The sequence below is a fragment of the Trichosurus vulpecula genome, chromosome 3 (assembly GCF_011100635.1).
Source record: "Trichosurus vulpecula isolate mTriVul1 chromosome 3, mTriVul1.pri, whole genome shotgun sequence".
In the NCBI taxonomy this organism is placed as follows: Eukaryota; Metazoa; Chordata; class Mammalia; order Diprotodontia; family Phalangeridae; genus Trichosurus; species Trichosurus vulpecula.
In genome coordinates, this window is record NC_050575.1 from 49,200,486 (window position 1) to 49,226,333 (window position 25,848).

The 25,848-nt window shown below is 41.7% G+C and overlaps 1 pseudogene; it reads left to right on the top strand.

Annotated features, from left to right (window-relative positions):
* The first annotated feature begins 1,211 nt into the window (after window positions 1-1,211).
* LOC118842037 overlaps window positions 1,212-25,848 on the top strand; it is a 32,256-nt pseudogene continuing 7,619 nt past the window's right edge.

Genomic DNA, 25,848 nt, shown 5'->3' on the forward strand with positions numbered 1-25,848 from the left:
GTGACATGGCGCATGTCTGGCGCATGTAAGAAACGCGATGCGTCACATGTTATATGTAGGAATCAGGTGACGTGGACAAGCAGCAGTCATATGCTTCCGACATGCGTCTGACATGCGGCAGTCACATCCTTTCCACATGCATCTGACATGCGTCTTGTCACAGGCTTCCAGCATGACATGTCACATGCTTCTGACATGTGACATGCCACATGCTTCTGATATGTCACATGTTTCATGCCACATGCTTCTGACATGTGCCATGACAGATGCTTCCTAATGTCACATTCGGAAGCATGTGGCATGTCACATGTCAGACGAATGTCACAAGCAGGTGACATGTCACATGTCGGGAGCATTTGAAATGTCACATGTCAGACGCATGTAAAAACATGCGACACATCGCATGTCTCATGTCGGAACCATGTGATGTGGGCATGCGGCAGTCACATGCTTCCGATATGCGCATGACATGCGGTGGTCACAGTCTTCCGGCATGCGTCTGACATGTGACATGCATCTGACATGCGTCGTGTCACGTGCTTCTGGCATGTGTCCGACATGTGACATGTCACATGCTCCCGACACACTTCATCTCACATCCTTTGACATGTGCATGTGACATGCCACATGGTTCCGACGTGTCACATTGTTCCGACATGTGATATGCCGCATGCCTCGACACGTGACATGCCACACGGTTCCGACACCTGAAGTGTCACATGTCAGACTTATTTGCCATGTGACGTGTCACATGCTTCTAACATGCGACATGTCAGACTGTGTGGTGTGTCATATGCCAGAACTATGTAGAATGTGACATGTCACATCGGAAGCATGTGACTTGCAAAATACGTCTGGCATGTGACATGCCGCGTGCTTGTGAAATGCTCCCGACATATCACATGCTTCTGATGTGTAATGTCGCATCCTTCCGACATGCGTCTGACGTGACTTCACGTGCTTACAACATGCGTCCGACATGTGACATGTCAATGTCTCCGACATGTCACATGCTTCCGACATTTGCCGTGCCACATGCTTCCGACATATGACATGTCACATGCTTCTGATACATGGCATGTCACATGTCAGTTGTAGGTTCCGATGTGATGTGTCTCATGTCATGTGACACGTCATATGTCACACTGTGTGGTATCTCACATGTCAGACATATGTGGCATGCCACACGTCAGACTTATGTGGTATGCGACATGTCACACGCTTCCGACATGCGGCGTGGCACATGTCAGCTGTATGGGGCATGACACATGCCTCCGACATGCGTCTGACATATGACATGCCGCATGCTTTCGACATGTGGAATGACGCATGCTTCTGACATGGCATGTCAAGTGCTTCCGACATGCGTGTGACATGTCACATTCTTCCAACCTGTTGCATGTGACATCTTCTGATATGTCATTTGCTTCCGACATGTGACATGGCACATGCTACCATCATGTCGCATGCTTCAGAATGTGCCATGTCACATGTCAAACGTATGTGACATGTAACATGTCACATTATTCTGATGACAGTAGTATGCATATCCAATTTTGTCAGCACCTTATATTCAACAGTGTCAAAATGTGCTGAAAGTATTTTTGTTTCAAAAAATATATTATTTTTGATCCTTACTACGATTTGTAGTTTCCCCCACTTTCAGGCTATCACTGCTTCTACTGGCTACTCTCTCTTCCCTTTCCTAAACTCCTGCTCCTTTTTGTCTTAGTGTAGAAGACAGGAAGAGATATATTAGTTGCTAAGCAAATTTACAAACGTAATAAACTAATAGAGAAGGCAATAATTTTTGGATTCATGACGATTTAGCTGCCCTCCACGTGTTAGAATGCATCTTGATCTTACATTTGAGAATTGCTGTTTTTTCACCAGTGTAAAGGAGTAAAGTCTCCTTTAAAAAAATCTTAAAAATTGTCTATGGGAGAATGATCTCATATGCTGCATTATATTGCATAAGATTAGTTATGTTGCCTAGTTTTCAAGTATAATTTTGGGGTTAGTAAAAAAAATTGAATGTTTTATCCATTATTCCTTTAAAAATTCATAATCTAGGTCCTTTGAGTTTGCAGGAGCAGAATATCTCTGGAAATTACCCTTAAGCTTATCTTTTTTCACAAATCTTTCAGGATTCTCTGCAGTCTTAGGTCACTATCTTATTCCTCTCTTTACTTTCTTTTCTATTGTTAATGGTGCTGCTAACTAGGGTTAGCTATTTTCTTTTTTTTCCCTACCTATATACCCTTTCAGTAAATCCTGTAGGATTCTATTTTTCTCATACCTGTAGTGTCTTATACATTCTCTTGGTAAATTTGTTTTTAATCAGGAAAAGAATCTTTCTTGCTGACCACACCCACTGAGATCAAAAGAAAAGCAAAACCCGTTTTACAGATACATTTAATCAAGCAAAACAAAATCCTACTTTTGCCGTGCCATATTTCTCTGTCAGTGTGTCTGGCTTTTTCTATTCTTGTACATGTTTGTTATGTACATATCTATGCACACGTGTGTCTTATTCTTTTTTATCATTAGCTTAACATTTCAATATTCTCGGAAATCAACCGTTGACCATCATGTTAATCAGACTTTCTGAACTTGCATCAGTCGTCTATATACTAGGTAGTGTGGGAGGTGGCCGTGTCAGAAAATAGAATGGTCACAGCTTCCAAATATAGAGCAAGAGTGAGTATTCAGGGATGACACCTAAGTTGTAAACTTGGGTGAATGGGAGGATGATGTTGCCCTCCACAATGATAGGATAATTAGGAAGAGGAGAGGCTCTGAGGCTGCCCAATCCTGGGGCACAGAAGAGAGCACTTAAGTTCTTAGTCTGGAAGTTTTCAGGGCACTTCCTGTGGGCTGGGGACCACCCTGACTGCCATTCCTCTGTGTCTCTTGTCCTTTCCCTGTTCCCAGGATGCTCTGGTTGCAGACAAAAGTTCTGATGATGACCCTAATGGTGCTGAATTCCCTGATGGCTACAGGGAAAGAGAGCCCAAGTAAGTATAGAGCCATAACACCCCAGACAGGATAGGTAGAGAAATAAGAGAAAGGCTCCTCTATGTGCCTGAGACCAAAGAAAGTCTGGCAGCAGGCTGGCACTTGGCAGTATGGGAAGGTGGAAGAATCTCGTCTCTAAAGTCCCATCATCCTGTTCCTGTGCTCCCTTCCTCCTTTTAATCCACATTGCAAGTATGCTCTTGCTTCCTCCCCCTTTCTCCATCCCTAAACCTACCCATTCTCAGGGGCTCTGAGTCTCCACTCTACTCGTCAAACTCCCACCTAAACTTTCCTTAATACTTTCCCATTGACAGCCTAGTGTGCTAAATAGATTTCAACTTTGGTGTTTATAGGGGAAGAGCTTTCCCGTTTTGCCTACCCCTCCCTGGAAGAATTGGAGGATTTGAAAGACTTGTGTGAAGCCAAGGTATTTGGGATCCATCCCTAGCTTTAGGGTTGATGTAGTAATGGCAGGCATTTTTCCTATGCATTTCCCTGAGGCAGATCAGAGGCCAACTATGAAACAGAGCAAAGAGGCTGGCCAGGATGTGATTTCTTTTAATCTTCACAGTACCTTGTGAACAGGCTGAAGAAATATTCCAGCTTCAATTTCTCCTAAATCTCCACTTCTCTGTTCCAGTCAGGGATTACTTTTTGTTGTGGCTGACAGATCCTCACCCAAATCAGCCTCTGCTATCACCTGTCTCCTTGCTACTGCTCCCAGAACCCAGGATCTGGATCATAGGACTTCTTGCATGCAGATAGCACCCATTAACAAATCAATAAGCATTTATTAAGTACCTCCCATGTGTCTGGCACTGTACTTGGTGCTGGGGATAGGAAAGGAAAAGACCCAAACTAGTTCCTGCCCTCAAGGGCCTTAGAGTCTGTGAGAGGAGACAGATTGTATAGATAGAACTCTATAGAGAATGAATTAAACATTAAGTACAAGCTAATTTAGGGAGAGAGGGCACTAGCATGTCTGGGGATCATGAAAAACTTCATGTCGAAAATGGTGCTGGATCTTTGTCCTGAAGGAAGTCAGGGCCTCCAAGAGGGGCTGCATTCCAAGCACAAGGAACAGCCAAGGCAAAAGCACAGATACAAGTGTAGGGACAGTGAAAAAACTTAATTTGGTGAGACCATAAAGTTCGTGGAGTGGAAAAAATGTATATAATGAAACTGAAAAGGTAGGTTGGGGCCACACTGTCAAAAATCCTCCATCATCCAAAGGTAGCCTTCTGGGCTATGATAGAAACCCCACCAACCAGAGCTAGGTTTGCGGGTAGATAGTGATCAGATCAAAGTCCCTTTAATGTTCTCCCAAATATCTCCCCTAGAGCCTGTCCTGGTGCCCAGCCTAACCACCTTCTCCCTAATCAGGTCAATCCTCTGGCTTGGATCCATCATCTATGACGTATCTAGGAAACCCTTTAATTTCTTAAGGCTTGCAGTAGTACAACCCTCTGGGTAGAGTGTCCCATGTGTAACTCCCATTGACAGGGGCTAAACCTGGGACAGGGAGCTGTCTGAGGTAGAACAGTCAGCTTCTGAACAAGGGAAACCCAGCAGGGGGATCTCAGTCTCAGCAATATGGCGGCTGCTTAGACAGTTCCCCAGAGTCAGTGAAGCCTAGAGGCAGCCATTAGTGGAATCAGCAGGCAGTGCTCCCATGTAAGTAAATGTTCTCTGCTCAGCCCTGTGCTTGGTGGTCTGGGGAATACAAAGTATCAGAGACACCCTGACTCATGTGAAAATGTAGTTAATGATCCAAGCTCCTCCCTAACTGTCTGTGTGTGATACAGAGGGGAAGTACAGCAAGAGCGGAAAGCAGAGGGAAATTCCTATGGCATGGGATAGGCAAGGAAGGAACAGACAGGATCTGAGCTGTGCCAACATATGTAGAGAGCGCGCGGGGCAAATGTCCCTAAGTGTACCTTCACTATATTATCTTGCATTTATATGGTGTTTGAAGGTTTGCAAAGTGTTTTTTACAAATATTATCTCATTGTCAAGACAAGTATGGAATCATTATCCCCATTTTACAGGTAAAAACACTAAGGAAAACAGAAGCTAAGTGACTTGCCCAGGCTAGCAATGGCTAGCAAGTGTCTGGGGCTGACTTTAACTCATCTTCCTGATTCCAGGTACAACGCTCTATCCCCTAGAGCACCTACATGCCTCCTTCAGTTACTCAAGCAATAATTATTGAAAATTTACTCCATGAGAGTCACTGTGACAGGAGCTGTGGGGCTCACTAAAATGTACAGAAAGTTGCCTTTGTCCCCAAGAGTTTGTAATCTAGCTAGGGGACAAAAGTACAGACCCAGAAGGCTGTGCACCAAGCCTGAATGTGGTACATGCTATGAGCATTGCATAAAGGATCAGGGCTGCAGGAATACAGATGGTGACCTTACTTTTGGAAAATGCCTTCTCGTATGACCTTGGAGAAAGCATTGAACCTCACTTTCCTAAATGATAAAATGGTAGACGTGTAATAGTAGTGGCAGGGAAGGGGGCAAGCTAGACCAAATGATTGCTGAGACCTTCTGTAGTCCTCATATTCTGTCAATTAATCAAGAAACAAGCATTGATTAAGCACCAACTACGTACTATGCACTTTTCTAGGTATTGGGAATACAAAGACAATAATGAAACTTTTGTTCATTTTCAAGGAGTTGACATTCTATCAGACTACAGGTGTGTACATGTTATGCAAAATACACAAAAATATATACTGAGTAGTTGCATGGGGAAAGGCAACAGAGTAGCTGGGACCCAAAGGAAGAGCTTCATGTAGAAGCTGGTGTTTGATCAGAGCTTTGAAGGAAACTAGGAGTGCTCCTAGGCAGGTGAGGATAGAGGGCATTCCAGGCATGGGTGCAGGTGATACAGTGGCCTGAAGATGGGAGATGGTAGACTGCAGATGGGCAACTGACAGAAGGCTATTTTGGTTGAACTGGAGAGCAGCGGTGTCAAACCCAAATAGGAAGATGGGACACTAAACCATCAATAATGTATCCATGCAGGCTACACATTGCCTTAGAAAGCAGCATATTGATATTATCTATTTGCATTGAATTTTTATTTGTTTCATTAAATATTTCTTAATTACATTTTAATCTGGTTTGGCCCTCACAGGAGTGGTGTCTGTCACATGAGGCCTGTGGGCTATATTTGACACCTCTGCTGTAGAGTGTATGAAAAGGAGTTGGAAGGGGAGTCTGGAGTCTGCGAGTAAAGTACTTGGAGTGCCCAAGAGACTAGGGAGCCAACAGGGACCACCAGAGGTCACTGAGCTGACAGAGTGGTGGTTGTAGAGAGTGATATGTTCAAACTTTTCCTTTAGGAAAATCACCTTGGGTGACATACCCAGATTGGAATAGAGTGGGGAGAGACAATATAACTAGGATTCTTCCGGCCAGTGATTATGGAAGGTTTAATAGAGGTGGTTACATTTGAGCTAAGTCTAGAAAAAAGGTAGTATTGTGATGAGTAGAGTTGAGAAAGAGGGAATTTTGTGTCTGAGAGGATGAGCACAGAAGGTGGCAAACATATGATCAATTAACAAGCATTTATTTAGTGCCTATTGTGTGACACTGGGAACACAGAACAAAACAAAGCAAACAAACAAAAAACAAGAGTCCCTGCTCTCAAGGCACTTACTTTCTATCAAGGAAAGCAATGTATACACACAAACATATACATATGCATAGTCACACACATATACATACACATTATATGCGCATAAATACACACATACATACATACATATATACATATATATATATATATTTAATGAAAATGAAAGGTAGTTTTTGGAGGAAAAGTTCTAGCAGGAAATGCTTCATGTAGAAGGTGGAATGTTAGCTGAGTCTTGAAGGAAAGATTCCAGGAGACATCAATGAATAAGGAAGGCATTCCAAGCCATGGAGAAAGCCAGAGCAAAGGCTTGGAGACAGGAGATGATGGAGGATTGGGAGAGGTGCAATAGGAAGGTCTAGAATTTAACTGGACTTAGAGTGCAGGAACATAATGCAACTTGAAAAAATAGGTTGAGGCCGCCTTTGGAAGGCCTTGATAAGGCAAGCAGAAAAGAATTTCACATTTTCTCCTAGAAGAAACAGGGAGACACTGGAGTTTATTGAACAAGGGGGTAGCATGGTCAGGCTTGCACTGAATGGAAATATTTTTGACAAGTGGGAGGAGAAAGGGTTAGAGGGAAGAGAGACTTGGGGGGGGGGACCCATTAGGAGACAATTACAATAGTCCAGGATCTGAACTAAGAAGACAACAGAAGGAAGAATAGAAAGAAGAGCCCCATTGCTGTGGGGACACAAAGATTCAGTGGAGACATCCTGAGTAAAAAGGGTTCAGAGAGCAGGGAGGAGGACTTAGGCTGGTGCAATGATGAGCAAAGTGGGACTTTTCGTTGTTTTTTTTTCTTTTGGAGTGCTCCTCAGCACTAAGACAACCAAGTGCCTTTGATTGAGCCTTGGCTTTGATTGAATCAAGAGTCTTTGATGACCTGCTTAAGTCACAAGAAAGCCTGAGTCACATGAATTTGAGTCACATGGTTTTTACACCCTCTGACCCTGAAGAATTATACATATATATACTCTGAGGTTAGCATTTTGCTTTGGGGGCTCACTCATTGGAAGAGAGTGTCTGTGGTTTTGCCTGACGAAACTCTGGGTAGCCATTAAGGAGCTCTCTGGCTTTGAAAGCACAGTTGTTGGTGCTTCTCTCTCTGGGAACTATGTATGTATGTTAGAAGCCCTTCTGCTGATTTGTGTTATTTGCACTGTTTATGTAATTTCTGTTTGTATTTTCTCTGAAGTTCCCCTGAACTAAGTGAATGATATATGTATATTTATATATGTGTGTGTGTTTAATTAAAATGAGGTTGTAAACTCCTTAACGTTGCTTTCCTTAGAAAAGCAGATCAAAGAACCTGTGCTAGCAGCCCTCCTATGTGCTGATGTTATTGGCCCCACACCTCCACTGCAGCTGCCAGCAGCATTGGTGTTACAGCTGGACATTGGGTATAGTTTCCTTGCAATGTTTGTGCTGGGTTAGTTCGTTGAAGAGGCAGGGTGGGAAATGTACATCTTGAAAGGCAGCTGTGGTTACAAAGAAAGGAATACCGACCTGGGAATCAGAAGGTTGGCATTCTAGTCCATGAATTTGCAGCCCAGCTGGGGCTGGGGGTAGAGTGGGGGACTCAGAATGGTAGAGCTGGGTATGCGCACAAAAATCAGACTGATTCTTAAAAGAGAGGAGCACACAGAGCCACTTTTTACTCCTGTGCCCAGCCAAGGTTCAGGGGTGACTTTGATGCCAGGCAGAGCTGACCTGCCTCTAGGGCCCCTCCAGAGCACTTTATGGAGCAGATAAAGGCTGAGTGTTACTTTGTCAATGGCACTGAACATGTGTGATTTATGGGGAGACTTCTCTATGACCACCAGGAGATCTTGCACTTCGACAGCAAGGTGCGGTAGTTTGGGGCCTTGACCTAGGTGGGGCGGCCTATTGCAGAGCTAATGAACAGCTTGCTGGAAGCCCTAGAGCAAGGCAGGCCCAGGTGGCCAGGCTCAGGGACAACTTTAGGTTGTTGGATTCCTTCTGGATAGAGAGGAGGGGTGAGTGGGAGCAACAGGAAGGGAGGGGAAAAGGGAGAGGATGAGGGGAAAAGAAAGGGGAGGGGAGGAAAGGAGGATGAGATGAAGAATGGACAGGAGGAGATCAGGTGAGGAGAGAAGAGAGGAGAAGGGAGGGTAAAGGTAGCAATGAGTGGAGTGTAGAGGGGAGGGAGGGCAGAGTGAGGGGAGTTGGCAGGGGAAAGGAAAGAGAGGGGAAGAGATGAAGGCTCCATTTTGAGCTTGTCTACTTCACAGGGACCTGGTCATATCTCTCTCTACCCTAGGGTCACCTGGCTTCAGGATACTGAAGGCCTAGACTTTTCCCAAAGACACCCTCCTGCCCAGAGATTTCTTCAGTGGATTGACAGGGGAGGTGCTCTGGGAAGGAGCCTGTTGTAAAGCTGAGAAATCCGTTTGTAATAAGAAAACCCCCTGCTCATAATCGTGATCAATTTCTCTGAAGGGATGAGTCCAAGAACTCATGGGGCTACTTCTTGTCATCTGAAATGTCTAGCTGAATGTCTTGCCCACATTCTGGCCTTGGGGAAAAAGGAGACCTAAGCCTGGTTTTGGGTGAGGGGACAGAGGTGAGGCCTGGACTAGGAAGATCTGCTCTGGTTTTCTCACTCAGAATCTTTGTTTTTTCTTCCAGTTGAGCCTGAAGTAACTGTGTATCCATCAAAGATGGTTCCTCTAGGATACCCAAACCAGCTTGTCTGTTTTGTTACTGGTTTCTATCCTAGAGACACTGAGGTTAGGTGGTTCCTGAATGGTCAGAAGGAGACAGCCGGGGTTGTGTCCACAGGCTTGATTAGCAATGGAGACTGGACCTATCAAATCCTGGTGATGCTGGAAATGACCCCCAAGAGTGGCTATGTCTACACATGCCAAGTGGAGTACTCTAGCCTTCAGAACCCTGTCATTATGATCTGGGGTGAGAAGCAGCTCCTGCATGCAGCCTCTATTTATGGTCTCCTGTTGCCCACTCTCCTCCCCTATAATATCTTCTGCTTTCCCCCAGTGCAACCCCCTGCTTTCAGTGCTGAGCTGAGGACTATGGGGCCCTAGGACCTTGGCATCCTCAGTGGCCCCCACCCTAGGAGCTAGCCTCCTTTGGGGATTCTGTACTTAGTCCATATGCTCCTTTCTCCTGGGATAGGGCAACTAGGTTTCTCTTCCTCCTTCCCTTTAACCAACTACTCAGATTCTAAGACTTGTCTGCTCACCACACCAGCATGGCTGCTGGAGGGAAAATTGTGATTCTTGCTGTGTCTTCTCCCTAAAAGGATAGTCCAGATTAGCCCAAGGAAAGATGCTGAGTGGAGTTGAGGGGCTTGTGCTAGGGTTGATCTTCCTTGTGGTCAGCCTTACTGTTCACCTTAGGAGTCAAAAAGGTGGGAAATTGGTGGGATGGCCCTGAGGCCCCCATATTCTCTCCAAGAGAGGAGGTGGAGACTGGATTTGGCTGGGGCTGTAATCTGGTACAGGGATGAGGGGGTCCTCTGGCTCTGAGTGCACCTCTTCATCACCTTGACTTTAAAAAGGAAGGCCAGATCTCAGGCCTCAAAGGGCTTTGGAGAATGCATTTTCACAGAGGCAGCTCTTACAGACACCTTGTGTTCCACTCAGAGAGTCCACACATGCCCAGAAGCACAGAAGGAGCTTCTTATTCCACTTTGCTGAGATGATCTACTCTCTTCCCTTTTATGGATCATAGATTCACCGGGGTTTTGTGTGAATATTTCTATCTGTCAAATCTCCCAGGAAACCAAGGCTACTCACCAATGGGTAACTGCCTCTATCCAGATGGGGCTTAGTTGTTATAACAACAACTTTTTTTTCAATAGGTTTTGAAGTTGAGTAAAACCTTGGACCCTGAAGAAGAAAGAAGTAATGGTGCTTATGTGCTCAGGACCCTGCAAGTGATTCACCCCTGTCTTCTGATAGTTTCCATCTGACCACTGAGGCTGTGTGTTCCCTGGAGCTAGTCATTTTCACAGCATCTCTTCCAAACATGAAAGCCACCTGCCTGTACCAAAAGGTTAGCAGTGCTGATCCCTTTCCTAGAGTACCTCTTTCCCTGTCTGGGACTCTGTCTGGACTTTCCATGCACTGCCTCTCACTGTACACCTCATGTTGTGTTTCGCCAGCTGCCTACACAAGGTCTGAATGGTGAGGGGGCTGTCTGTGCTTTACCCTCAGGGATATGCATGCTGCTGTATGCACATTGTAGGCATTTTTATCCCTTGAGTCTTTTCTCTAGTAAATCAGAAAGGAGATAATCCCCTGTTATTGGTCAACAAGGAAATAGCAGAAGTGAGGAGAGGGAAGAAACTTCAATATTCCCATACCTCTATGGTATCCATGTAGCCAATCCCTCCAAAGGTGTAGATCACACACAGCTACTCCAAGCCTTGTTATTCTATGTGACTTTTATTCTTGTCCCCCCATAAACCCTTCATAGAGGTCTGCCCAGTGTGCTAGTAACTTTCCTCTAAATGACTTGATGTCATGTGGATGGCACTGAGTCACATAGGCTATCCACTGGTTTTCCCTCATAGTCCCTACATGATAGCCTCATTTCCCTTTTTGGTCACACATCTCTGATGATATCCTTTATGCTCATTTTCCCCCTCAGTTCTTTAAAATTGGTAATACGCTACAACACACACACACACACACACACACACACACACACACAAACACGTCCATGTTTTGCTTCAATATTACCATCTTTTCAATTAAAGTTTTATTGCTATACTTTGCTTTCCCCTTATAGCAGTAAGGCAAAATTCATGACCTCAGAGAGGGTCATGGACATGCCTGAGTGGTTTGGAATTGTGAAGTATAAGGAATTTTCTAGGTAGAAGGCAGAGGAAGTACAACACACCTTTATTTAGACTCCAGAGGATCAAATCCAAGGACCAATGCCCCCAATTTGATATAGTAGCAGTAATATTCCAAAGCTGGTAAGCCCAACTCACTATAGTACCAAGGAAATTATAGCAAAATAGGAAGGAACCAAACCATACTGTAGCCACCCCCACCCCACTGCTAGGGCCTTCCTATAAAAGATCACTTACCAATCCTAGCTATCTGCTTGGAACTCTCTCTTATAGCTCCTCTGACTCCAAGTTCCTTAATCTTGGCAACTCTCTCTTGTTCAGCACTCTCTGCTCTGCAGTCTCGATGCTGGCTCTCCTTTTGTGTCTGCTGCCTCGATGTCTTCTTGATGTCTGCTCCTGAATCCTGCTCCCAGTTCTGCTGCTCCCAGTTTTGGGCTCTTTTTATACATTTCTAGCCAGCATCTGATTGACTACAACTGAGTGCACATACCATTGGTTCTGGTCTTAGCAACTCCCCTTAGGGCCCTGAGGGCTTCACGCCTCTTGCAGTCCTTTTAAGAATGTAACTGTACTTCTCATGGGAGAGCCCCCATGGAGTCCTGCATGACCTTAAACTGAGTGATAGCTCTGAAGAATTCAGCCTAACATGGACTTTTTACAAAATTTCACCATGTATTTTTGGCATATAGAAATTGCAAATAAGTGTCAAAAGGCAGAAATACTAAACACGTCCCTCGCCAGCCATAACATCATAAGAAGAATCACCAATTCAGGGGGAAAGAAACAAAAGACCCAGACCTAAATGGAGACATCATAATGAAATCATAAATACTGACTGCATCAAAGAATAAATCATAGAAATGATAATTACATGAAAGACTGATGATGTTTCAACATACCAAAATTTCTGCTATGCAACTAAAGTAGTCCTCAGAAGAAATATTATTTCCTTAAAAAGATAAATTTAATATTTGGGAATCTGTCTGGCAAAATAAACCTAGGAACTATATGAACACAATTACAAAACATTTTTTCCATGAATAAAGTCAGATCTAAATAACTGGAAACATTAGTTGCTTGTGGGAAAGCCAAGCTAGTATAAAAAATGAGAATTCTACCTAAATTAATTTAGTTATTCAGTTCCATACCAATCAAACTACCAAATATTATTTTGTAGAGCTAGATAAAATAATAAAATTCATCTGGAAGAAAAAAAAAGGTCTAGAATTTCAAGGGAATTAATGAAAAGAAATGGTACGGAAAGTGGCCTTGCCACACTAGATCTTCAATTGCATTATAAAGCAGTAATCATCAATACTGCTTGAAGGTACTGGCTAAGAAATGGATTGGTGGATCAGTGGAATAGGTTAAAAACACAACACACAATAGTCAATGACAATAGTAACCTACTGTTTGATAAACCCAAAGACTCCAACTTCTGGGATAAGAAATCACTATATGACAAAAACTGTTGGGAAAACAGGAAAATAGTATGGCAGAAACTGGGCATAGACAATATCTTACACCACTTATGAAAATAAAGTCCAGATGGGTGCACAATTTGGATATAAAGGCTGATACTCTAAGCAAATTAGGAGAGCAAGGAATAGTTAACCTGTCAGATTTATGGAAAACAGAAGAACTCATGACCAAATGAGATAGAAAACATTATGAAATGCAAAATAGATAATTTCGATTGCATTAAATTGAAGACTTTTTACAAAATAAAGCCAACATAACCAAGAATAGGAGAGAAGCAGAAAACTGGGAAAGAATTTTTACAAGCAGTGTTTCTGATAAAGGTCTCATTTCTAAAATATGTAGAGAAATTAGTCAAATTTATGAGAATAAAGGACCCACATGTACCAAAATATTTATAGCAGCTCTTTTTGTGATGGCCAAGAATGGGAAATTGAGGGGATGCCCATCAATTGTGGAATGGCTGAACAAGTTGTGGTATGTGAATTTAATGGAATATTATTGTGCTATAAGAAATGACGAGCAGGGCAGACTTCAGAAAAACCTGGACTTATAGAACTGATACTAAGTGAGGGAAGCAGAACCAAGAGAACATTGACACAGTTACAGCCACATTTTGTGATGACTTTGATAGACTTGGCTCTTCTCAGCAATGCGAGATTCTATGACAACTCCAAAAGGTCATAATGGAAAAAGCTATCCACATCCAGAAAATGAATTATGGAGTCTGAATGCAGATTGAAGCATACTATTTGCTCTCTCTCTCTTTTTTGTTTTGTTTTGTATCTTCTTTCTCGTGGTTCATTCCATGGCTTCTAGTTCTTAACAACATGATTAATATGAAAATATTTCATATAAATTTTTATGTAGACCCTATATCAGATTGAACATTGTCTTGTGGAGAGAGGAGGGAAGGGAGAGGGAAAAATTTAAAACTCAAGCTCATGGAAGTAAATGTTGTAAACTAAAAATAAATAAATAGTTTTAATTTTTTTTAAATGTAACTCAAAAATATTAATGTAAAAATTAGAGAATTAACTAAATATTTATTTTAACATTTAAAAAGTCATCAAATCCAAAATAAATATCAAAGATTACATCTTCAAAGTTAGAGGAAAAAGGCATGAGTGATAAACCAAAGTCATTCTAGAACTGGTAAAGAAAACTAAAAGTCAATGTTTTGAAGACTAATAAAAATTCTGTCTTTTAACCCAGCTAATTAAAAGGAAGAAGGCAGAGACGGAGATGATTTGGGGGAGGAGAGAATTCAATTTCCATGTTTTTTAAGTCTCTGCTGGGGTTAGATTACCATGGACTAGGGGAGAAGGGAATAGAGAAGACATCTGACCTTTAGACTCCATGAATTTTCAATGACCATCCCTCATATCTGGAATTCTCTCCCTCTTTTCCACACTCCAATTCAACCTCCACTTATCTGTCAAACTGACCTTCCTAAAGGGCAGTTTGGATTATATGCCCCTCCCCACCATTCAATATATTCCAGTGCATCCGTGTTGTGTCCAGGATCCAATATAAAATCCTGTTTGGCTTCACACTTCCTACCTTTCTAGTCACTGACTACCTTCCTCCTTCCCCTACACCATGAACTCTGTGATCCAGGGAAATTGGACTCCTTGCTGCTTCTCCTACATGACACTCTCCCAATATTTTCACTAGTTGTCCACCATTCCTGCGATAGTCTTTTTCATCTCTACTTTCCAACTTTCCTAGTTTCCTTACAGCCTCAGCTAAAGTACCACTTTCTGCAAGAACATTTTCTGAGGTTTCCTTCATCTTCATGCCTTCCCTCTGAAACTATTCCCAATTTTCCTGCATAGATCTTGTTTGTACAAGGTGTTTGCCTGTTGTCTCTCTCATTAGATTGTGAGTTCCTTGAGGGCAGCCTGTTTTTACCTTTCTTGGTAAGTTTCTTAGTCTTATGCAAATGAACCCCTTGTAAACAAGAGACCAAGGAAGTCCATGACCTGGGATAAATCGATTATCTTTGTTCCTTTGCTGACTCTGCCTATCAATTACTCAAAACTTCTTATCATATCTATCCTTGGCCCTTTTCACTACAAGTTATCCAGAATCTGAAAGATGCACACACATATTAGCAAGTGACCTGGATTCTGATGCTGAAAGTCCTGTTCTTTCAACTTTTCTGCTTCCTAAATCTTAGCCCGTAGTTTGAGAGTGATTGTAAACTTCAGTCATAAACAACTTGGCAAAAACAAAACTGTTTATAGTCATCACATTTTCAGGCCTGCTATAAGCCACAAACCAATCCCACATGCACTTCTTTTATTATCATTCTTCGCTAAGGGCCAGTGCTAACTTTTGTTCAAATGTGGACAATCCTGACAGGCACAGCTTTAAAATTTTTTTACTATCATGGGAAAGTGGCTTTGGAAATCAGAATATGAGAAGTAGTTTGAAATCCAAAAGTAGAAACATGTGAGGATCCATTCTTCCTCTCTCCCAAGTTCCAGACCACTGGGATATTTGTTTTCATAGTGGCACCCAGACTATCATTTTCAACACTGGAATTTGACTAAGGCTCCAGGGAATTAGACTGTATCGATAGAAGCTAGAGCTTCCAGTATAGTTAAATCACTCATAAACAGGGGTAAAAACAAGGAAGGAAAAAGCAGTCTGTTCCTTTGGGTTAAGGTTATCTTGGAGCCATGCCTCAAGAATAGAGACAGAGGAACATTTAGGCATAATTTGAAGTGGGTTTTGCAAGGAATGGCTTTTTTTTTTCTTTTTTGAACTGCTTTGAACAATCTTAAACAGGGGTGGGAAACCTGCAGCCTTGAGGCCACAAACAACAAATAATTGTTCTGTGAAGTTTGGATTTAGTCAAAGGGCCACACTTGAGGACCTAGGGGGCCACATGTGGCCTTGAGGCAGCAGGTTCCCTATCCCCTGATCTAAACCAAGGCTAATGACTCTTAACTTTGGAATATCATGGCAAATGGAATCTCTGTGTAGCCACCACGTGTGGCTATCTAGGAAGGTTGGCCAGATAGATGGAGTAGGAGGCAGGCCACAAGCATTCATTACAATCTTACAATGTGACAGGAATTGTACTCAGTACTCAGGATACAAAAGCAAACACAAAGACAATAAAGAATTGTAATAGTAATTAAGGTGCGACTTTTTGTTGTTGACCTTGAATGATTCTGGCCTTTGTTTGAATGGGGCAGTTAAAGTGGGGTGTTTTTGTATTACTCAGCACTGAGAAAACTGGGAGTCATTGATTTGTATCTGATGTGATATTGGGGGTGGGGACCTTTTACATGCCCACTTTGGATGAGGTCGAAGGTCCCTGAACAGGATATATAAGCACAGACCCAGCCTGGATGAGGTTGAAGAGCCCTAAACAGGATATATAAGCAGAGAGGTTAGCGTTCTTGCTCGGAGCTCTGTACCGCAGCAGGAGTGGCGTGTGACTCTGGACCAGCCGTTGTAATTGAGCTCCCTGGCTGAAGACTCAGATGTTGATAACTATGAATTGTATTTGGTCTGTCATTCAGGTGCTGGTTTTTTCCCCTGGACTAAGTGAATGATATTTCTATCCTGGATTAAAGTAAGATTGTTAACCCTTTAATGTTGCTTTCCTTGGTAAAGCAGATGAAAAGGACCTGGGCTTGCAGCATTCTGTGAGCTGGTTGTTGTTGGCTTTACACACTCACAGCAGCTACTAGCTGGATTGTTGATACAAGAATGTAAACTCCTTCTTTCAAGGAGCTTACATTCTAAAAGGGCAAAGACAATATATAAAATGAGCTAAAGAGAGAGAGGGTTGTAAGAAGTTAGCTGTGGGGAGCCTGGTGGAGAAGAATGTGGAGTCAATGGCATCATCTCTATCCTACCTTATTTATGACTTCATGTTGCCCCATTTTCTGTTTCAGGAGCAGATGAGTTTCCCAAAGCTTCAGGTAGCTAGTTTGCTAATGGAATGTCTATCACATATCCTCCCTTGAAATGCATTCTCAGTCTCCCAACCTCAAATCACTGAATCATCTGGTTCTGCCAGTGTCACACGTCTCAGGACAACAATCTCAAAGACTCCATTCTAAGTCATGGAATTTAACTCTGTTTTATGCATTTCTCTTATTGAAGAGGAACATACATTCTATTGATCTCTCAGCCTTAGAAATTTTGCAGTACGTTTGCTTGAAAACTAAGCCTAAATCACATACTGGAAAAAAAATCATCATGGAGAAAGGTAGGTTTCTAAGAACAAACATCAAGGGCTTATTATGTACAAGGCAGTCACTGTGCTGGGGACATAAATACAAACCAAAAGAAAGATAAATCCAACTCTTAAGGAGCTTACATTCTAATGTGGAAGGAAATAAATAACATGGGGTTAAAGTGGTACACAGATATGGGCATGGTGGCAAAATCCATAAAGTCAGGAGCATAGATTAGATACATAATACACGGTCGTAAATGGCCTTTGTAAACTAATATTTGATAAACACAAAGACCCAAATTTGGGGGCCAAGAGCTCACTATTTGATAAACTGCTGGGAAAAGTTGAAAAAATCTTCACAAAAAATGGGTATAAACCAGCATCTCACATGCTACGCCAAGACAAGATCAAAATGGGTATGTGATTTAGACATAAAGGGTGATAACATAAGCAAATTAGAGGAGCATGGAATAGTTTGTCTGTTAAATCTACGAATAAGGGAAGATTTTATGACAAAACAAATAGAGAGCATTACAAGATGTAAAATGGATAATTATGATTTCATTAAATTAAAAGGGTCTGTGAGAAATGATTAAGTTACCCAGACAGCATATTCTTAATTGAAAGGAACAAGTTAGGGCTTCCATTTAGAATTCTAAAGCCAAGCTGACTAACATTTATTTTAATCATTATTTGACAATCATTATCCACAGATTGATAAACAGATGCCAAACATGTTGAGTACAAGACCCACCCCGAAAATAATATCTAGAAGAATCATAACAAAACAAAAGGGAGAAAAGCAAAAACGGAACAAAGAAAAGGAGAAGAAGGTTACACACTAATCTGAAAATCAGAAAGGAAACTTTTAGCAGAAGTTAGGTTTACAAAAGGAACCACAGCAAGCAGTCTAAAAGAAAGCAAGACATTTTTGTCTGGTTTTGAAGCACCTTGAGAAGGAAAGTCAGAGGTTAATGCTGAAGGTTCCATGTGGGTTTTAGGGTAAGTTTAATCATCTCCCAAAGGACTCATCACATCTTTAAAATTGTTTTGAAAAACAGTTACTGTGGTTTTAAGGGGTGAAACTATTTACTTTAAGCCTGGCAAAACCAAGACAAAAGCTATGCTCAGCCAGTGCAGTGAAAATGAAGGAAAAGGACCGGGCAGGGTGACTGGGGATAACGAAATTCCTGGGGTGCAGGAAAACTGCTGATCCAGTTGAGCAAGCATTCATAAAGCAAGCAAATGAGAGGGGAAAGTTCACTTGGCTCAAGAAATTCAATGTTTATAAGAGAAAGATCCCTAATTGGGAACAATAAACTTTTCCTCTTCAGAAACTGTTAAACATTTTATTTCAAACTCCTTCCATAAGTCTTAAAAAAAACCCCCAAATCACTACTCATTCAGGAACACTGCTTCTTGTGCCTCCCTTTTCTTGCTTGATTTTGGTCATTATGTCGTGCATCAGTACCTTCCCCAAGAAGATGGCAAAGAATAAGAGTCACACCACCTTCCAATGGCTTTCTATTGTCTCCAAAATGAAATATAAAATCCACTGTTTGGCTTTTAAAGCCCTTCATCACCTGGCCTTTTCCTTCCTTTCCAATCTCGTTACACCTGACTTCCCTCCATATACTCTACGATCCATATGTACTGGCCTCCTGGTCATTCCTCATATATGACTCTCCATTCCTGACTCAACATAATGCCTGACACATAGTAAGTGTTTTCAAATGCTGTTAACTCAACTTGTATATCTCAAGACTCCACAAAATCCAGCTCCAGACCAGTATCTAGTCACAATAATCTTCAGAGTCACTTTTAAAGGTATTTTCCTAGTCACAACAACTTGACAAGTTACTGTTCCTTAATGTTCAGTCCCTTCCCCCAGCAGCCCCTCCCCCAACTAATTCTCCTGGGTATGGAATATCTGGATGGACTATCTCCAAGTCCATCAGCATCCCAATACAGTAGGGAATGAAAATGAAGGTGTGTGGGCAGGGAAAGCAGGAGTAGCTAACCCAACAAAAGACTGTCCTGATTGTGGCCTTTATGATAACATAACCCATAGTGGTACTTGATGCAAAGGGCCTCCAGAGAGGTAAGCATCAGACAGATTTGATCACTGTTGTTTCCCAATTAGATGCACAGTGCTGAACTGTGAGGCTGCTTCCTGGCAAGCATTGACCGTACAATCCCATTATTTTGTGGATTTCTTTTTTATTCTCCTTTAAGCCACAGATGCCTTTTAGCAAACAGGTAAGTAATCTCACTTCAGCAGGAGAGGGGGGAAAAATGAAAGAGCTACAGGCATTTTTAAGGTAAACAGCATTTTCAAGTAAGCCCTGAAGCAGAATCCAACTACTTTCTAAAGGGGCAGCTCTAATATCCCACTACTTGATAGGACTTAATCTGTGATTGTTTCTATAACCTGAATAATTCCCTTTGATGCCTACTCTACAATGAGCATGAATAATAGCAGGCCACAGCCACTGGGCTATTGTTGCCACTTCTGATTCTTTTTAACTTTGCCAGCTTTTGAAAATCAGCACTATCAAGGTTGGTAATCCTTAACAAGTATACCAGTAAAATGCTGCTCGTTCCTTTATGGGGGCCCAGCCTGCAGGATTCCATTCCTTTTGAAAATAAATGTGGTGCTTGTTACCTTCTGATCTATAAAACCCCAAATCATTCTTGAGGGTCTGTATAGTAACACTCCTGGGAAAGCAGGCTCACAAAAGCAGTCAGTCCCAAACCATCTTTGAACCATTAGCAGGGTAAGAAATGATTCAAAAGAAAAGTAAAAGAGAGTAAAGAAGGGCCTAAAGAAAGCATAAATTGGCTCCTATACATCAGCATGATTGCAAAAACAAACGATTAATTTCTAACTTCAGTTCACAAACAGCCATTTTATTTCCAGTTCTTGGAATCAAAATTTAAATTTCGTTAAGCAGTGACTTCACAGGCCTGTTGATGCACATGCACATTTCCTGAGGCTGAGTGGAAAAGATCTCAGGTTTCTAGACATATGCTGCAACTGTTTCACACATTATTTTTAATTTCAAGCCAAAGTGATTTGTAGTTAGTCTGCCCCCTTCCCACTCCTCCCCACAGCAGCTTTATGCCAGTGCTTACAAAGCACAAAATGAACAAAACAGGTCATGAGCAGAGCAGTGTTAACACAAGCCAGGAAAGCACCAGGGCTGTTCACAGAATTTCATTCGTTTCCTGAAAAACGTTTCTCACACTCTTACTACACCAAGTGGCAGACAACTTGAGTCACTGCTTTGGAATCTGATTCGCTTAAAGCTTTTTGTATTTTCCCAAACCTGTAAGCCACCTAGGGTTACTCTCTCACCCCATCTGACTCTTAACAGAGACAAAACAGAAAGCGGAGGGAGGAAGATAACCCCCAGTAAAATGCTGAACTAAGAAATTTCTTCTTACCAGATCTCGGTGATGGGAACAATACCAACAGCCTAAGGAGGGGGGAGATAAACAAGTCCAGACTGAATAGAGATTAAGATCAATAAGAAAACTATAAAATGGCTATTTAAGAAAGAGTGCTAGATTTGGAGTCATTTGCTACTGGAGTAATCCTGGGCTAAGTCTTTTAATGTCTCTTGGTTTCAGTTTTTTAATCTATCAAGTCCCTTACAATGTAAAATCTATGATTTTCCTGTGATCTTACTTTCATTAAAATTGAAAAATTTCTAAAGGGGAAATCTCAAATTGGGTTGTTAACTGAAGACAAAGACAGAACATGCCATGTACTCAAATAATGACAGGTTATCTAAGGGTTTCAAATCAAAACATAGGCAGAGTTTTATTTTAGTGTTGAAAATCATTGACTTGTGTGGGAATTTCACAAATCAATAATGTAGGTGGGAGGTAGGTAGACCTCTCAGGACCCTTCCATCTCTGAGCTTCTCAGAATCTCTCCAAGAGATGGAAGAAGCACACTGAATCATTTATATCAAATGCATATTTGTAAAGCAAACACTAGGTGTACAGTACAGTACCTATGTGAACAGTGATGGGATGGGGGAGCATAAGGACATTGCTCAAGTTGTTCCAATAGGTTGGAAATTGGTCCCCAAGAGCATAACTACAGCAATGCTCTTCTGTATTTGAATGCTTTATAAATTATTAATAACATTGAACTTTTCTGAGATGCACAAATGATGCTTTGGGAATACGGGCATAGGTACAGAAATAGACATAATGGTCCAGGCTGTTATATGAAAGAGTAATAAGAACCATTCTTTGAGGTTCTAGAGGGCAGAATTAGGACCAGCAAGTAGAATATAAAAGAAGGAAATTATTTCTGAATAGAAGGAAGAATTAAATGATTAAAGCTTTAAAAAGAAGTTGTCTAGAAAAGTAGTGAACTACCTGTGACTGAAAGAATTTAAGCCAAGAGTGGCTGACTGACCACCTGTCTGGCATGTGATAGAAAGGATTCTTGTATTGGGTGGAAAGCTGGATTCATAATCTTGAAGGAGATTTTTATTTTTTTATATTTTTATTTATTTATTTATTTATTTTACTTAACATATTTAGTTTTCAGCATTGATTTTCACAAGAGTTTGAATTACAAATTTTCTCCCCATTTCTACCCTCCCCCCCCACTCCAAGATGGCATATATTCTGGTTGCCCTGTTCTCCAGTCAGCGCTCCCCTCTATCACCCCACTCCCCTCCCATCCCCTTTTTCCTTCCTTTCTTGTAGGGCAAGATAAATTTCTATGCCTGAAGGGGACTTTTAACTTGTGGTTCTATGGTCCTATTTAATTAGGCAAATGTTTATTAAATGCTTATTATGTGCTGGAGATACTAACTCAAAAACCCATAAGGTCCTGCCTTCAGATAGTTTATATTTCATTGTAGGTAGAGGGTAGAGGTGAAACAACAGGAAAGCTAATAAGTAAATACTAAGTATTTATAAAGTAAAAACAAAGGATTTTGGTGGGGCAGGATTACTAAATTGAGGGGAGGAGTAAAGAAAAGGCTTGTGTAGGAGGAAGCACTTGAGCTGGGCTTAAGCTAGACAGATAAAGGTATGTGAAGTAGGATTCTGGATCAGTAGATATTATAATATGATGTGCCCAAGAAGATAATACAGTATGAAGTGCTGTCACTTGTTTTGTAAATGACCCTTGGCTAAATTCATCTAGTAAAATGGGAGTTCACAGGGTGACATGGTAATGTGGTACTTGTTATTGCTGTAGATCCCTGCCCCGCAGCCCCTGATAAAACCCCCACTCTGCATAAGAAAGGATGGACTAAGACCCTGCCATTTGGTGTTCATCAAATGTCCCTGGGCCCCAAGACTGCTCCAAGGAATGTTGACTAATTAACCAGAGGAAAAGCCTGATCCCAACAATCTCTTTGTTTCCTGAGGGGGCTCAGAGATGTCTCTATCTTGTGTCAACAAACCCAGATAGAGCATCCCTTGGTCTGTCTATGGCCATTAAGGATGAAAGCCTCAGCCCCAGACATTATCTTGAATTATATGACTTTTCCTTAGCCTGATATTTTATGTGCATATACCATGTTGTGGGATGTTAGTGGCAAATTGGACACAAAGATCCTGGGTTGTAATTTCAGTTGACACTTTGTCAGCTATCTGATTTGTTGTATTTACAATCCATTCCATTAAGGAAGTTCCTCTTCTTGTATCATGGTCATAAAAAGTGAAATAACACCGGCTTGCCGACTCTGCTAAAATAACATATGTAAATTTCAAGAGATAATTAACCACTGCACCTTGATTTTTCTGTATAAATATGACTCCTTCACCCCAACTCTTGGCTGTTCTGATTTGGGCTGTTTATGCCCCAGAATGGACGCCGGTTAATACATTTTCCATTTAAAACTTATACTCTGTGACGCGTCTAGCTCGCACTTGGTATAACATAATGGAGGTCCCAGCAAGATAGAAGCTGTATTTCGTGTTATGGCCCTGGAGACACACAAAGAATTTTGGACCTCAACAGGGAGTCCCTGCTCTCAATTTACCTCCTCTCACTTCAGAGGGCCGGCACCTGGGATTTCCTTTCCTAGGACTCTGATGTTGGGTGTGGGTCTCGGAGGACAGACTCCCTGCTGACTTGTCCCTTTTCAGCCTATGGAGAATCCTGGTTACAGACCTCTACAGGTAAGATTTCTGTTCTGGGCTAGCCATCTGGTCTCTGTTAACATGCTAACCTGGACCCAGGCATGTGTGCAGAGTGTGAGGACAGGACGCTGTGTCTCACTGTGGGTCGTGTGAAAAAGATTGAAGGCCTCTGTTTATCCCTAAAGAGGAAACCTGGTTCTTCTTTCCTCTGAGGAGACTTGGTTTAGCTTTCATTTCAACTCACACATTTGGCTCTGTTCTGTGTTCTGTATGTTCTGAATTTGTCTGTGTCCGTGTGTCTGTGTCTGAAAAAAATGTGAAATGTCTATATTTTGGTAAAATCTGAAACGCAGGCAGCCAGAGATTTCGAGCTGCAACTAGGGAAACAAATACTCTTCTCCTTGGGTTACTTGTCTGGTTAACTTGGAATTACAATGGAAATAGGGCTAACACTTTTAGCAGATTCTGGGACTTAATCATTAAAAAGTTTGGAAACTGGTTAGTGGGATTTTGGGAGAGAGAACTCCTGAAACTGTAAAATCACTGCAGGAGCTCATTCTTGCTGAAACACCTCCTCCCAATGAATGCCTTCTGGCTGAAAACCTTTGTTTATCCGTGAATACTGAGCCTGGTTAAAGTTTTCAGTCGGACTCTCATGTTTGTCTTTGTCCCTGATCACTTATCCACTCCCTCCCCAAAGTTAAGAGGGAATCTTTTCCCTTAGATCTAAGTGCAAAAAGGTTTTTAAGAAGTGAGAAAAAGGTGAAGTTTACTTGAGTTACAATCATTGAGATCTTTCACCATTGTTGTCCTGTCTCTGACCGGGCCAGGGCTGCAGGAAAAGTTAGAGCAGTTAAAACAAACTCCTCTCGTCCCAGATCAGATTAGAAGAGAATGCAGGAGGACTGTAGGGAAAACTTGGATCACCCTTCCCTACCTGGCAAGAGGAGGCAAAGGACAAAAATTCACAGACTGACAGTCAGTCCTATACCCCTGGGTACCTTTGTAGCCCATCCTTTTTGGCAAAGCGTGGAAAAGACACCCAGGTCCTATGCATTCTGCCCACCGTGTCCCCAGCAGCTGCAAACTGCCCTAGGCTCAGTAACTTCTGCAGTTGTGGGGGAAGGGAAAGATGAATGAATTGGGCCTGTGATTAGCGTTTCTTAAGCTCTGCCTCAAGAATTGTCTTCACTGTAAAACCAGCCCCTGCTCTCTGTTCTAGGTAAACTTCACACTTCTTTGTTCCAATTGCAAAACTGTATTTTCATCTCTGTTTGACCTGTTTCCTGATTTGTAAAGGGAAAATAATAATGATGGTTGTTTATATTTTAAACACAACATTATTATTATCTCTCTCTGATTTTTTTTAACCTGTAAGAAGTTGATATTTATTTTTTTTAAATAAATATTTTTTTATTTAAATTTATTTATTTAACATATTTGGTTTTCAGCATTGATTTTCACAACAGTTTGAATTACAAATTTTCTCCCCATTTCTACCCTCCCCCCCACTCCAAGATGCCTTATATTCTGGTTGCCCTGTTCCCCAATCAGCCCTCCCCTCTATCACCCCCCTCCCCTCTCATCCCCTTTTCCCTTCCTTTCTTGTAGGGCAAGATAAATTTCTATGCCCCATTTCCTGTGTATCTTATTTTTTAGTTGCATGCAAAAACTTTTTTTTTGAACATCTGATTTTAAAACTTTGAGTTCCAAATTCTCTCCCCTCTTCCCTTCCTACCCACACCTCCCTAAGAAGTCAAGCAATTCAACCTAGGCCACACATGTATCATTATGTATAACCCTTCCACAATACTCATGTTGTGAAAGGCTAACTACATTTTGCTCCTTTTCACCCCATCCCGCTTTATTGAATTTTCTCCCTTGACCCTGTCCCCTTTCCAAAGTGTTTGTTTTGATTACCTCCACCCCCATCTGCCCTCCCCTCCATCATCCCCTCCCCCTTTTATTTATTTTTTTTTATCTTCCTCCCTCTTCTTTCCTGTGGGGTAAGATACCCAACTGAGTATGTATGGTATTCCCCCTCAGGCCAAATCTGATGAGAGTAAGGTTCACTCATTCCCCCCTCACCTGCCCTCTCCCTTCCTCCCACAGAACTGCTTCCTCTTGCCACCTTTACTGAGATAATCCACCCCATTCTATCTCTCCCTGTCTCCCTCTCTCAGTATGTTGCTCTCTCATCCCTTAATTTCATTTTATTTCTTTTAGATATCTTCCCTTCATCTTCAACTCACCCTGTGTCTGCTCTCTCTCTTTTACATATATATATATACATATATACACATATATAAACAGACATATATATATACACATACATACATATACACATAGATATATACATACATACACATTCTCTTATATATATACATAAACATATACATATATATATGCATATTCCCTTCAACTACCCTAATACTGAGGTCTCATGAATCATACACATCATCTTTCCATGTAGGAATGTAAACAAAACAGTTCAACTTTAGTAAGTCCCTTGCAATTTCCATTTCTTGATTACTTTTTC